Raw genomic sequence first — 16,372 nt, 5'->3', positions numbered from 1 at the left:
CACCACTCAATACTGTACTAAAAATATTTTGTAACCTGGTTTCTGTGATTTCCTGTGATGTTTTCTTGGACACTGGATGCGCCATCATGTCTGTATCATATTTCTGTATCGAAAGGCTCAACCTCTCGTAAACTAGAGCTACTAGAGAAAAATGCAAGGTATTTTCGGACATCCAAAAATACCCAGAATCAGTAGAAAAACTCCAGGAACCATGAATTTTATTTTTTTTTTTACTTGTTCCCCAGTGATCAGCTTGTAGCAGTTGCAGCTCACGTTACAGTGTTGTCATTGAATTGATTTGGACAGAGCTGCAATACCAAGTCCAACCATTATACTCTGTATGGTGCTGCGCTTCATAGACTGTGAAGAACTTGGCTGAACCCTGCAGTCTATGCTAATGGCCAGGACGGAGATTCACAAGATTTCTCAGCTATAATTGGAAACCTCTTCTACATAATAAAGGCAAGTTTTGGCTTTAAGAACGTGGCAACAGAATCCATCCAGTGTATCCATATCAACTTAATTTAAGAGGTTAAATTAAGGCTGGGTTCCCCACGTGTCCTTACAATATGTGGCACAGGCGTATCCCTCTGTACGTTTATCCAGTGGGATCGGTTGACTCCTGAATACGGAGGGAGGAGTCAATGAGAGCAGCTGCTGATTGGCTGCTGAAGATGTATGGGTGTTTCCCCAGTGATGTCACTGTCCTTATATGGACCTGACCTCACCAATGTCCTCTGTCCTGCTGAGCGACGCTGCATCCACTTCCCATAGGCTTATATTGCCTCTACTGATTATATTATGTCGCTCTGCAGGATGGAAAGACGTAGCTTGCAACAACTCTGCCAGTATATGGCGATAGCTACGCTTAGAGGGTATGTCGGGAGCGTGAACCAACCCGACTCTTACGCTTGGCCATTTATTATTATAATATGAACAATAAATGTATATTTCTGCTCAACAACGATTTAAGAACTTTATTTACTTTTACAGGCGGTCCCCTACTTAAGAACACCTGACTTACATACGACCCCTAGTTACAAACGGACCTCTGGATGTTGGTAATTTGGGGTTACAATAATAAAGTATACAGTTCCGACTTGCATACAAACTCAACTTAAGAACAAACCTACAGAACCTATCTTGTACGTAACCCAGGGACTGCCTGTACTTTGCTTTTTAATATAGTAATTGCCGGTATAGATCCACTAGAGACAATCTTTTGGTGCAGCGAGTGTGATTCATGGCGTGGAGCACTACAAAAGGCACCCTCACAATTTGTTTCATAGTTACATGTGATTAAGCTTTGGGCCATGTAACTGATAATATAAAAATAGATATCAGTGAGAGGGGAGCGTAGACCAGGGGAATGAACGCTACATGACTACAAATCTGTCTATTACCAGACCACCTTTCATTGCCGCATCTAACACAGATAGTGTAGTGTTGTGCAAGTGTGAAATCCTATCATTAATCACAGCGGCGAGGAGAATGATCAGCGTCTGCTGGGAAAGGTCTATGAAATCCACAGGGAGACTGTAATGGTCAGATTGCATGTGATGGGGGGGGGGGGGAGCAGCTTTAAGGAAATTTAGTATTGTTTGTGACTAGAGGATATTTTGTAATGCAGTTTTCTGAAAGTAAAATATTTCCATTGTCAGAAGTTTCTAACCAACATTGAGAGTAAAAAGTAAGATATTCACACGGGGCAGATGTACTGCAAAACAAAAATTCTGTGCTGCAAGATTAGTCACATTGATTCATTCATAGAGATATTTTGACACTTAAAATTCTGTCTTCCAATTTGCCCAGAATCCCAATTCCCATCATTTTCAATGCAATTGGACGAATCGTCTGTTTTGAAGCATAAAATAACATTTTAAAAAAGTTTTTTTTCCCTGACACAGATTTAACTATGTTTGAAAATACTTAAAATTATGTGCAGTACCGTATTTTTCTTCTATAAGGTGCACCGGATTATAAGGCGCACATGATAAGGATGAATGACCAGCAGGTGGCAGGCCTGTGTCTGTAAGTACGGTTTATATATAAGGCGCACTGGACTATAAGGCGCACCTTTGATTTCTGAGAACCAAAGGATTTTTTTTTGTGCACCTTATAATCCCGAAAAATACGGCATTATGTGAAGATATGATTCCCACTTGCAAGGTAGTTAGCGGGCATCATGCCACTTGCATAAAACCTATCTATGCCATCATCGTTATATAACTTTCTGATGGCTACGCCCTAAGCTAAATTACGAGATCAAAGTGGCAGTGATGTGTCTGTACGCTAGTATATACCCTAAGGCCACCTCATCTTATGTGACCCACAAAACTGGGTTCGGCTGTTAGTTGCAGCGCTAAACAGTAATGGCTGGATACTTATTGGAGCTTCTACTCTATCCCTGCAGTGATGTTCTGTTCATACACGTCAGATACGCCTCTCCCCATGCTCCAAATATTACAGTAAATGGTAGGTTGGGTGTAAGGCATTGGTCAACAGGAGAAATTCAAGTTTGCCGCTGCCTGACCCAGACATTCTGCCAGATTGATGGTAAAAAAATCCAATCCGGCAAATAAACGCCCCTAGCAACTAGCCATGGCATTCATGTGCTGGAGTGGCTGTTCAGCCACCAGTCCGGCAAGATGTCCAGGTCAGACGGCCGAACCCAAAGTTGAACGTCCGCTCCGCTCATCTCTAATTAGAAGTAGTTGACATTTATAGAGTCTTATATTTTCTGTCAGCTCTTTAAACACAACCATATGGGCCTTGGTGTACATGAGTGTGACAGCCATGTTATAGGACACTAGATGCCACTCTATTGTTGGATGAAAATAATTCCTTTATTTATATGGCGCATACAGATGATGCAGTGCTGCACAGAGCTTACCAAATTATATAATGGGCAGAACATGCAGGCTCAGGTTGGAACCAAGCAAAGCCAACAGTAGACGATGTAACACAGCATTCAGAAGACTAACAACCAGATATTTGTGGCCATATTTGTCACATTGGAAAGGTTCTGTTTGCTGCAGCCCAGCAGATTCTATAAAAAAAAAAAAAAAAAAACATGTCGCCTACTAAGGCTCCATTCACACAAACATTGCTCACACCTCCCCTCTCCATAGAACAGCGCAGGGCAGCTGTGGTAACATGGGCAGATATAGGACATGTCCTATATTTCTCCATGCACGGTCACTGTATGGCTAGACAACGGGTGCTCACCACACGGTGACCAGGACCACCACAGACGTCATATCGGTCCCCATTACATTGGTGTGAATGAGGCCTACTTAGGGTCTTCTTGACTTGTGGATGATGACTGCATTATTAGAAGGCAAACCGAACAGGCACGGAGATGGAGCACCACAGATGAAGTATTTGTGGCATACCACGAAGGCCTCCATGATTACGGGAGGAAGCTCTTTTCCGCACGTGTATCAGGGAATCTCATCTGATGCCACTTATATATGTAAAACCGTCTCCCAATTACATTCTTATCTCACGTTGCATCTCTGCCGAAACCACCAGCAATCGACTGCAATCTGTCAATAACAGCTGCAGCAAGTTCATATTACTGCAGCGCCCCCACAGGACAAATGTGGTATTACATGGCACCTATTGAACGTAATATATTGGGGGTCATTTACTAAGGGCCCGATTCGCGGTTTCCCGACGTGTTACCCGAATATTTCCGATTTGCGCCGATTGTACCTGAATTGCCCCGGAATTTTGGCGCACGCAATCGGATGGTGGCGCATCGGCGCTGGCATGCACGCGGCGGAAATCGGGGGGCGTGGCCGAATGAAAACCCGATGGATTCGGAAAAACCGCCGCATTTAAGAAAAAAAATGTGTTACGAAAATTACACTTACCTTCACCAGGTATAGGCCGGTGAATTTCAGGGCATTCCAGCGCGCCTCCGGGGAACTTCAGCGCAGCAGCGTCACCTGGTGGATGGCGGAGGAACTACCTTAGTGAATCCCGGCCGGACCCCAATCCACCGCATTGTCTTAGTAATTTCTAGGTGTTTTATGTTTTCCATGGAAAGATCTGAATCCTGAATCTGCTTTCCATTCGTGAAATCCGATTTCCCCATAAGGGAAACCCAGTCCACACAATTTCTAGATGATGCACAAATTTGTATCTATATTTAGAAAACAAATGAAATGAATACGGTAGAATCCCCTTCCACGAATATATGTCTATTACTCCTAATAGCTGAGTATTTCTGTCATCTCATTTCCCACAGATCTCTCCCACATCCCACTCTTTGTATTTTATACATTTTAACCAATATTCAAAATTTTTATTTAATTTTCTTTTTTTTTTTCTGTTAGTTACCAGTTTGTGCTAACATTTTTACTTTGATAACCTCTCCATAAAACCCGATGAGAAGGAGCAGATGGGAGTTTGCACTGGGGGGGGGGGGGTGAATTTCACAGGATGCATAAATCATCATTTTAGTCTGATTTTTCTTTTCTGCGGTGTCTTCTCCGTCGACTTGAAATACATTTTCTTATGGATTGCCTTGAGAAGATGGAAATATCAGTTGTCAGATTTTTGAGATGGTAATTTGTAAAACAAATTGATGCAAAAGTCTGAAGAGTGGAATAGCTGGTGGTGGGGAATGCGAAGTTACTGGGAACATGGAAGGGGCATTATTACTTTAAATTGTTATTATTGGTCAGGGACCTGGAAACTCGCTTGTATCTCTCTTCTAGATTTGTAAAATATCCATAAATAAACCATGAGGAAATACAGTAAGCATCCCTGACAAAATTAATAGACGTGATCTGGACTTGAGTAGATTTGATACTTGGGCTGTTTGTACAGTAAATAATAGACATTTCAATCTGATCCGGTATGTCGCATATTTAAGCGAATTTGCCGCATATGTTTAATGCTGGGACTCGGGAGTCTGGAGCCTCAGCCATGTAAACATTGGCCTTCTATTACGCGGCTAGATTGCTGTCATCAATGTATGTGTGTACATGTAATAAAAAGACAATTTATGCAAGAATTAGACGTGCAGCAAACATGAAATAGGAGTCCGCGGACGAGTGTGGTTCCAATTGACTCTTTATTAATGTTGGGTAAATGGAAGGGGAGGAGGAGCGGCCGATCCTGGATAGAGAATGTCATTTAGTGTAAATGTTGGCATTTATTACTCGCGCTCAACAGTTTGCGATCCCAGCTCTCTTCTTGTTAAATAAGTCTGTGTGTTATGAGATGCGGGTGTGGGAAACACATGTTGGGCAGGAAATATAACCCATGTTAGGATGCATTATGCATCGGTGATCTTAATTTATAATAATTTTAGATTTAATTTTATCATTTTAATATTGTTTTTTTTTTTGTTTTTTTTTTTAGATGACATTTTTAGACTCTGTGAATATGTATGTTTTTGTTTTCATAGTTTATATGGTTGAAAAAAGACACTTGTCCATCAAGTTCAACCAAGGAAGGGAAGGGATTGGATGAGGAAGGGATTTAGGGGAAACAATTCTATATGACATAACCATCAATGTTATTTAGGTGTAAAAAGGCATCTAGACCATTGAAGCTCTCTGCTGTCCCTGCTGTGACCAGCGCCTGAGGCAGGCTATTCCACATATTGACTGTTCTCATAGTAAAAAAGCCCTGTCGCCTCCGGTGATTAAACCTTGATTTCTCTAAACGGAGACAGTGCCCCCTCGTTTTATATTTTAAATATCTTTCGGAGTATGTATACAGGCAGTCCCCAGGTTTACGTACAAGATAGGTTCTGTAGGTTTGTTCTTAAGTTGAATTTGTATGTAAGAACTTCATCATTGTAACCCTGGCTAAATATTTTTTGGTCTCTGTGACAACTGTATTTTAAAAATGAAATTAGAAAATCTTGTTTTTGTTATGGTAATTACTTTCGGTTTCTTACAGATCACAGTATAAGAACAGTACAAAGTATAGACTCCTGGTCTCCCCACTATCAACACAACCTATCCAAGATGAGCACGATCTTAGGCCAGGTGTTCAGTCATCAAATGATATGAGACAATAAACCATCTACAGGTCTTTATGTGATTTAGTGTCTCACATTGTTGTTACATCTATGTCCATAGCCAGTATAGGAAAAAAAAAAATTAAAAAAAGTTGTGGTTTAAGTTGGACAAATTTGCATTTCCAATGTCGGTCCTGGTGTTTTGACCATTTTTTTTACCATTCTGAACCGCAAACACCTGAAGTTAACTCACAATGTGAATTAATTTCAACTTACTGGGCAATTTAGTCCATATCACACTGAGCTTATCCCTGAGATGCTCAAAAAGTTTTTGAGTTGTGCTGACACTTTTCGACTCCTCGACCCCAACTTTTTTTTTTTTTAGCAACTTTTACACCATACCTGACCAGAAGCAGACCACTGGCCTCAGCAGTCACATGCTGCCCCCCACTAGGGTCAGTAATAGACTTCCACAGCTATATGAGGTTATACGACATGCCACTTCTAAATTAACAAAGCCTGACGGGAGAGACTAGAGCCCTGGTACTAGAATTAGTAGATGAAAGTAAATCTACCATCAAAATCCATCATGATAAACCAGGGACACTTACTCATATATCCAGGTAATGTAACTGTGGTAATCTTATATTTCTTATCCATGGCCTCTTTCCTTCTAAAATCAACTTTTACATTATGTTAATGAGCCTGAAGGGCTACCGGGGCATTTCCTCTGTGCTGTAGCTTCACATGCTGTCGCACTGTCTCCCTCCGTTGCTTCTTCTCGGCACTTGCCCTTCCCTCTTCCTGATGTAATCTCACAACCGCAGAGGAAGTGAGAGGAAATGCTCCTGCACTGTGTGACAGCCTTTGAATCTGCAGCATGGAAGGGCTTTGGGAACCAACCCCCCCAGAGCCTGTCTACCTAATTAGCATAATCTTAAAAATAAATTTTGGAAGGAAGGGGGCAATGGATAACAGATATAAGAAGATAACACAGTCATGATAAATGATGCCCTTTGATGGTAGATTTCCTTTAATTGTATAACTTATTTCCGGACTTCATAACAAATCGTGGCCATGGGCAACTTTTTGAATGTCTCCGAAATCCATTTCAATGGCTGCACTGTAGTAACACTCTAATTTCTCTAGGGATAGAAGACTCCTGATTTTGTGCAATGCTCAGGGTTTAGCAGAGAGTTTCTGCTGGATACTGTATAGCGATAGAATAATTCCATAATATGAGACCTTTACCCATTATTTATATTGATGTAGATTTTTACAAATGTCCCCAAACCGCAAACTATCTATAATGGATAAACCTACTTAGTTATGTCACAGGGTAGATTTCCGGGGGACACATTGTAATAAAGCAGTTGTGTGATTTTCATTTTAATAACAATGCTTTGTGAGATATTCCGGAGAAGAAGACATGACCTGTTGAGCTTTTCTTCAAATGCATTGAACTCATGAATATGTATGGGAGTTTACAATAACGATATATTACACAACTCCGGCTCTCTCCTAGTTTTTGTGTGTCTGTGAGCGGTGCTCATGGCGCCTCAATCTGCCCTGAGACGCCGCATTCTCATAATGTGTCCCGGTAAAATACCTTGAGATTCCTTTTTCACAGTTATTTTGATAAGTGGCAAAAAAGGCCTCCTACAGATTCTGTGATAATATGATTTATTTTTCAAAGGACACCTCTAGGATATGAAGTGCTATGAACGAAAAAAAAAAAAAAAATCTGCCAAAGTGCTTGGTCCTGGATAAAGATGAATTCTTCTAATATATTAAAGCCATAAACACAGACAAAAACTGTGGAAACCGAAGGGGACGAGTTCAGTGTAATTGTTTGTCTCCTCCGCTGCAAAGTCAAATTGAAATGAGTTTGCTGTAAAGCATTCACGTTTAGGCTATGTACACACTGCCGTATGGGGGACGTATATACGGCCTATATACATCCCCCATAGACGGCGATGGCCGCATGGTGCCCTACCGGAGCAGTACGGGGCAGCACCCGTGCGGCACAGTTCCGCTTCCTACCCTCTATGGAGAGGGGCTGGAGTGAGCAGCACTCGCCCCCTCTCCCCATCTCCGTCGTGTGCCCGCCATTCTACGGTACAGCGGGCAACTGCAGTGTGAATGTAGCCTTACAGTTATGACGCTGTGAGATGACCACCAAAAAATTGCAAGTGGTCACCCGAGGTTGTGCGTCAACGCGCATCAGTTATGTCCGCCCAGCAGTTTCCATAGAAAGATTTCTGCTGCATCAAAGAGATTTCATGCCCTATGGTGCAACGACTGATGCTGGGTTTGCCCGAGCAGACCTCATAGTAAATCAGAAGTGGTGAGCAAACTCTAAGGGGCTGGTATTCTCAGGGGAAAAAAAGTGCATAGGAGATATGTTCCGGCTATGGGGACGGTCTTTTGCAGAGATGTGGCCATAATACATGATGATCATTCTCTTGATCCAGACTTTGTCTACGAACTAAACAACTTACTGGCCTCTGCTTTTCTTCTGTAGGTGCAGTAGCATCCGGTGAGGTTTTTGATTTTCATTCTAATATGGACACTAAAATTCACCAATATTATGGGAGACTGTATAGACCAGTGATGGGCAACCTTTTGAGCTAGGTGTGTCAAAATTCGCTAAAAAAACGAGCATAACTCGGGTGCTGTGTCACCTTTAGGAAAAACCTAATTTTGTAATAACATGTCCAGCAGCGGCCTCCCCTTATTAATAACATGTCCAGCAGCGGCCTCCCCTTAATAACATGTCCAGCAGCGGCCTCCCCTTATTAATAACATGTCCAGCAGCGGCCTCCCCTTATTAATAACATGTCCAGCAGCGGCCTCTCTTTACTACTAAAATACCCCTAGCGGCCTCCCTTTACTACTAAAATACCCCTAGCGCCCTCCCTTTACTACTAAAATACCCCTAGCGCCCTCCCTTTACTACTAAAATACCCCTAGCGCCCTCCCTTTACTACTAAAATACCCCTAGCGCCCTCCCTTTACTACTAAAATACCCCTAGCGCCTTCCCTTTACTACTAAAATACCCCTAGTGGCCTCCCTTTACTACTAAATTACCCCTAGCGGCCTCCCTTTACTACTAAAATACCCCTAGCGGCCTCCCTTTACTACTAAAATACCCCTAGCGGCCTCCCTTTACTACTAAAATACCCCTAGCGGCCTCCCTTTACTACTAAAATACCCCTAGCGGCCTCCCTTTACTACTAAAATACCCCTAGCGGCCTCCCTTTACTACTAAAATACCCCTAGCGGCCTCCCTTTAAATATAATAATAAACTTACATACTTACCCAGTGATGTCTTCCTGTAGCTTTACTGCAGGCGGCTCGGCTCCTCCAGGTTGCACCGCGCGACTCGGGTCACGTGACTGACGTGACCTGACGTCAGGTCGCCTCAGTCACGTGACGAGCAGCGTGCATTGCAGCCTGGAGGAGCCGGAGGAGTTGCAGAAGGTGGGCGGACCAACGCGGCGCCGGACAGGTAAGCAGGGGGCAGAAACACAGGGACGGGGGCGGGACATTACCACAGGGGCAGCACATTACACAGGGACATTAACACAGGGGAGCACATTGCACAGGGACAGAAACACAAGGACGGGGGCGGGACATTAACATAGGAGTAGCACATTACACTGGGGCAGCACATTACACAGGGAGGGGGGCGGACAGCGGGCGCTGGGCGGCCGCGTGTCAGCAAAAATGACTACGCGTGTCATAGGTTCGCCATCACTGGTATAGACTATTCACTGGATTGTTATGGTTTCAGCATTCGGGTCCCCAGTGGTCAAATACATTTTCCAAGACTTTGGATTATAAAAAAAACTTCCAAACTTGTGTTATGGTCCTGAGATCATTTAAATCCGGAGAATGTTTTTAGGTCTAAGACTATTATTGTATTTTCCCTTGTTGTGTTCCGCTCTTCTTACTTTGTCTGTACCTCAGATACCTGAACTCTGACCAAGTCTTGCCTTCTGTATTTTAGGTGTTTTCTGTAATGGCCCAGATCTTTAGTTCACCGAGCCGATATAACCCGACGCCCTATCTGGGCAAATCTTATGAGTGCAAATGTTTTTTCAGTTCACTGGTGGCTTAAGTTAGCAATTTGTCATAGTTCTGCTTGAACGGGATGGTGGACTATGCTATTCGTTGTTCCATCCATCAGGCTGTCATTTCATATTAACCTTTTTAGTGTCCTGTTTCTTGATAACTGTCTAATAAAACGATTACCAAGTTCCACATTCATGCCGGAACAGTGATCTTGATTTTGGTCCTTTTTGACTTTCTTATTAGCTGAAATGTGTTTTTACGTTTGGTTTTCCTTATTTTATCCAGTTAGTAATACAAACAAAATTTTACTTAGTACAAGATAAAACGTTTTAGTTTCTGAGGATTTTGTTTTGTCGATGGAACGCTGGGCAACGCAGATAGATTTTCACCTTCCAGCTTCGTGGTTTTAGGTCTTGGTTTGACGTTGAGAAATATCTGCATATTATTGTTGTATGTTTGATTTAATTCATGCGAAGGTTATTCTGTAGCAATTCTCGACCTTACAATGGGGGATTATGGTGATCATTATGATTTGGGTCATCATTTGGGTTTTCCAGGGTCAAGCCTGAACAAAGTATAGGTTATCATTATCAAATTGGGGGAGGTTCAACGCTTGGCAGTATAATAATAACTGAGAATGGAGCTAGAAGTCCCGCTTCGTTCTGTGTAATGGACGACCCGATAATTACACCTGAGATTTAGTTTCTAGGATCTCAGCTTCAGTCCTATAGGGTGCCAAAATTATCTAGTCAGTGGGAGTCCTAAGCTATAGGCCACCACTGATCAGATTGGTCCTCAATATCAGCACCCTGAGAAAAGCTTAGCTATGAAATAGGAGCTATAATTACTACGAGGTTCCACCAAGTCGACACATCTTCTTCATGTTATCGCTGTGGAAAACTTTTTGTTGGGCTTCACATTTTCCTGGCATCAGACACTTCTATAATCTGCTGGATATGTACAAGGCGCAGTCTGCCAGAGTATGGCCACTCATATGACCGTCCCTCTAACTTTTAAAGGGACCGGCTCGGTCAAGTCATATGGACTGGGACTATCCTCTATAATTGGTATGTAGTTGAAAATGGTCTAAAATATACATTATTTTAACACTGCTTGACCCACTACTCCCACACTGCTATGTAGATGCCCTCTGCCAGTTTTACACCCATAATATAATGATCGTCATTCATGGGACCCTGCTGCCAGTCACTGGCCTCAGTGGTGACGCTTGCATATAGCGCATGTAACCATTGAACCTTTTAATAATTAAAGATGATGACACCCAAACTTTAAAGGGAACTTACCACCATGGGTCAACCTATAAAGGTAGATCGGGTGGTAGGTTGCATCTGTAGGACGTGAGGATAGACCTTTTAAGGGCTGATCCTAACGTCCCTGCAATCTTTCGATAACTTTTATTTTGCTAATATGTAAATTTTCTAAAGAGGCTACTGGGGCGTAGAGCAGCCGGAGCTACTTTTATCCTCCTACCAGATAACTTCGGCGCGCAGCTCCTCATAGCTGCACACCCTCATCCTCGAAGCATGCGCAGAACAGCAGGCCCACGGCTGCGTGGTAACTGCTCTGAAACCGGAACCACTGCGCATGCGCAGATGGTAGGCTTGGCGGATGAGGGCACGCAGCTACTCATAGCTACTCATAGCTGCGTGCCCTCATCCGCCAAGCCTATGGCGCCAAGCCTATGAGTAACTGCGTGCCCTCATCCGCCAAGCCTATGAGTAGCTGCGTGCCGATGTTATCTGATAGGAGGATGGAAGAGGAAGATCCATTGTGGTAGGGCTCCTTTAAGTTCAAGTGTGTCCTGCACAACTCTGGCATATTAATGGATTACAGGCCTTGTAGCCAATCTAGCAAATTATCTCCCCTACCTACACGGCATGGCTGTGATTGGCCAGAGGTGACAAGGTTGGCATGGCATGGGTTGTCCCCGATGGACCCGGAGTCCCGCTCATCTCTAATCATAATGTAACATTGGGGTCTACTGGTTTCCCAAGGCATTTAATTGAAGAAATAATTATTATTTATACCATTTCCTTCCTATAACCCATTTTACAATTCCTGGCAACTCAGCCATTTCTATTAATAAATATTTTTTTCACAAGTCCAGAAATAAGCCCTCACGTTTTATATGTTGCTTAATTCTTCATGCTATCACACAGCAGGCTTTATAGTGTTACATCTTGTCTAATTATTTTAGCCTAGAATCAGAATCTCCATAATGATGCGGCTATAGGTTGTGTGCATAATTGAGAGAACCTTCGTCCTTTATTGGAGCAGCTTGGCACCAGCGAGGCACATTGCATCCCGAAAGTCACAAGAGCAATGCCTAGAAAACGAGGCTCCTCTCTATAAAACCTTGTGCCATAAATCATTTTGAAATTCCCACCCCAATAAATCTTCCGCAATGAAAACCTTTTGATACTCATTCGTTATTAATGACAGGGAGGACTTAATTCTGTTGGCAAACAGTGGTGTTCCAATTTTATACATAGCATTTAACAGTCTAATGAGAGATGAATTTATATGTGCCGGCTCCGCTTTACTCTCGCCGGAAAGTTAAAGCTGTGGGTTCCTTCCGCTACACTCATACCTCATGTTTTCCTGATGAATATTAATGCATATGAACAGTTTGACATCTTAAGTTTGTCATTGTTACAAGGAAAAGACCAACTTGCAAAGGTGGAGTTTACCGTTTTTTCATCCCGAGCGCCTCTAATGAAGATATTTGCATAAAGATAATGCGCTATGTAAGCGCGGATAGTCCGCATATTAACATCTTTTTATTTACAAATTAGCTTCAGCTTTTTTAAAAATAATTGTGTTATTATGATTACCGTATTTTCCGGATTATAAGGTGCACAAAAAAATCCTTTGATTTTCTCAGAAATCAATGGTGCGCCTTATAGTCCAGTGCGCCTTATATATGAACCAAACTTACAGACAACAGCTGCCTTGTACTGTGCACAGGTCTGCCACCTGCTGGTCATTCATCCTTATAATCCGGTGCGCCTTATATATGAACTGTACTTACAGACAACAGCTGCCTTGTACTGTGCACAGGTCTGTCACCTGCTGGTCATTCATCCTTATAATCCGGTGCACTTTATAATCCGGTGCACCTTATATATGAACCTAGACGTTTTAGCATTCATTTATTGATGGTGCGCCATATAATCCAGTGCGCCTTATAATCCAAAAAAATATGGTATTGTATTGTTTTAGACTTGTACATTTCCTTCATACTTTCCTTTTTTTCTCCTTTACGCCTTTAAAAAGCAAAGCTCAGGGAAAAGAAGCCCAGGTGCCGTCACAAACCTCGCTTTAGCTTAAAAATAAAAAAAGCATACACAGTAAATTTACTGTAAGATGAATATAAAAGTTAAGTTGCTGAGCACAGAAGCAAAAATGCTCAATATTACGAATTCTCTGCCTTTGCGAAAATCTTCTTTTTAATGCACAATAAGTGACCAATAAAACTGGAGGAAAGGAGACTAAGCTATTTTTTTTTTCCATTTTTGAAAGAAGGAATGAAAGGAATTTTTGTTAATGTTTACTGTGGTTTGAGTGGAGTGAACCAGTTTTGTTGTAGGTCCTTTTGCTCTCTCAACTATATATTTTTTTTTTTTTAGAAGTGTCTGGGAATGGGTTAAAAAAAGAGTCGGTATTCAAGTCGGCAATCCTTCTGCAGCTTCTATACAATGTTTCCCAAAGTCGCCCGCTTGTCTGTACTTCCTGGTCTCCATCAGCACAGTGGAAGACAGGAAGTACCACTGAGCCAATCACTGGCTGCAACAGTGACCCCTCCCCCCTCATTCAGAGTCCCAGTTGCATTTTAAGAGGGCGCAGGATTTTAGTGACAAACGGGACCCAATTTTAATTGCTCTTTTAAACTGTTCTGACATTTTTTTTCCAAGTTTCTTATTTATAAGAATTAAATTAACCCCATTAACAATGTTACACATTAACATTAATTTTGTACATAACCGTAAATGATCTATAGATATATAGATATTTTTTTTTGGGGGGGGGGGGTTGGAGTATTTTGCAAAATGTTTAATGGAATTAATAATTCTTAATTCACTTTGACAGTATATCTCATAGACTAGGGCTCCATCCCAATGCAATGTTATCTATGAGTTCCTGTGAATTGTGTTATTATTATGCGTCCTATGTTAATCTATATATATATAAACTATGGGTAAACACAATATTTTCTACATTTCTACCACTGAGAAAAACTAGTTGTTACCTATTCCATATATTTCTTTCTTTCTCCCCTCTTTATAGTGGTCAGCACTTATTTTAGCTCTGAATCCCTTGTGTAGACATCCGGTTTAGTTATCATTCCCACCTTGGAGAGTAATGCCATGTTTCTGCAACATACCAACTTTGTTTTTAGAACTTCCATAAAAATGAAAAAAAAGTCATGCATACCCTGGCCCGTGATATGAGCATCAGGAGACCCCCTATTCTGAAAATAGGGGCAGGTTCCAGATTTTGTACCTAACATTATCTAATATAGTAAAGGTCTTTCCCCCACCTGACCATGGTTTGTGGTGGCATTGCAGGTAAGTAACTTCCCATGGTCAGGAAGAAAGCAGCCATGTTTTCCGACTTCTAGACAACGGCTGTAATAGAAAGCATCCCTACAGCCGTCATTTGAGACCATTTTAAGTTTTCTGATGGTAGGAGATTTTTCCTTCAACAAGGGTTTCGGACACACTGGTTAATGATCTAATTGGATCAGATTGAGACCATATAACATCATCTACATATTTTGTGCTCATAGTTCCCTATCATAGTATCATAGTATATAAGGCTGGAAGGAGACGCAAGTCCATCAAGTCCAACCTTTAAGAATTAAATAAATGTTTTATCCCCGTAACCCGTGATATTTTTTCTCTCCAGAAAGTCATCCAGGCCTCTCTTGAACATGTACATAGAGTCCGCCATAACAACCTCCTGCGGCAGAGAGTTCCATAGTCTCACTGCTCTTACAGTAAAGAACCTTTGTCTATGTTGATGGTAAAATCGCCTCTCCTCTAGGCGTAGAGGATGCCCCCTGTCTATGGTGATGGGAGAACCTCCTCTCCTCTAGGTGTAGAGGATGCCCCCTGTCTATGGTGATGGGAGAACCTCCTCTCCTCTAGGTGTAGGGGATGTCCCCTGTCTATGGTGATGGTAGAACCTCCTCTCCTCTAGGTGTAGAGGATGCCCCCTGTCTATGGTGATGGTAGAACCACCTCTCCTCTAGGTGTAGAGGATGCCCCCTGTCTATGGTGATGGTAGAATCGCCTCTCCTCTAGGTGTAGGGGATGTCCCCTGTCTATGGTGATGGTAGAACCTCCTCTCCTCTAGGTGTAGAGGATGCCCCCTGTCTATGGTGATGGTAGAACCACCTCTCCTCTAGGTGTAGAGGATGCCCCCTGTTTATGGTGATGGTAGAATCTCCTCTCCTCTAGGTGTAGAGGATGTCCCCTGTCTATGGTGATGGTAGAACCTCCTCTCCTCTAAGCGTAGAGGATGCCCCCTTGTCCTGGTCACAGGCCGAGGTATAAAGAGATCTTTGGAGAGATCCTTGTACTGTCCGTTCAGGTATTTGTACATTGTAATGAGGTCTCCCCTCAGTCGTCTTTTTTCTAAACTGAATAATTCCAAATTTTTTAATCTGTCAGTGTATTCTAGTTCCCCCATTCCCCTAATAATCCTGGTTGCTCTCCTCTGCACCCGTTCCAGCTCTACTATATCCTTTTTATACACTGGTGCCCAAAACTGTACACAATATTCCATGTGTGGTCTGACCAGGGATTTGTATAAGGGCAAAACTATGTCTTTATCATGAGAATCTATTCCTCTCTTGATACATCCCATTATTTTATTTGCTTTAGCAGCAGCCGCCTGGCTCTGGTCACTAAAATTAAGTTTACCATCCACCAATACCCCCAAGTCCTTTTCAGCTTCAGTTTTACTAAGTAATTGACCGTTTAGAACATAATTATACTTTGTTTCCATGGCCCAAGTGCATAACTTTACATTTATCTACATTAAACCTCATCAACCATTTCTCTGCCTATCCCTCAAGCTTCCACAAATCCCTCTGTAATGCTAAACTATCGACCTCAGTATTTATTACTTTACACAGCTTAGTATCATCTGCAAATATTGAAACTTGACTGTGTAAACCCACTACAAGGTCATTAATAAAAATATTAAAAAGAAGTGGCCCCAATACTGACCCCTGTGGCACTCCACTGGTAACATCAACCCAATCTGAGAATGTGCCATTAAT

The 16,372-nt window shown here is 42.2% G+C and overlaps 1 protein-coding gene across 6 annotated transcripts in view; it reads left to right on the top strand.

Annotated features, from left to right (window-relative positions):
- The window catches only part of MGMT (O-6-methylguanine-DNA methyltransferase), a 292,365-nt gene that overhangs the window by 16,423 nt on the left and 259,570 nt on the right, over positions 1–16,372 (top strand). For 2 of the 6 annotated variants that reach the window (XM_072129983.1, XM_072129984.1), the window contains exon 3: positions 246–462. The exons of the other annotated variants lie outside the window; for them this stretch is intronic. The gene's annotated coding sequence lies outside the window, so the exon portion shown is untranslated. The remainder of the gene's footprint in view (positions 1–245; positions 463–16,372) is intronic. 6 annotated transcript variants of the gene reach the window in all.

Source organism: Engystomops pustulosus, chromosome 11 (genome assembly GCF_040894005.1).
Source record: "Engystomops pustulosus chromosome 11, aEngPut4.maternal, whole genome shotgun sequence".
Lineage (NCBI taxonomy): Eukaryota > Metazoa > Chordata > Amphibia > Anura > Leptodactylidae > Engystomops > Engystomops pustulosus.
Note: the sequence above shows the minus strand (reverse complement) of the source record. Positions and strands in the feature narration are given on the sequence as shown.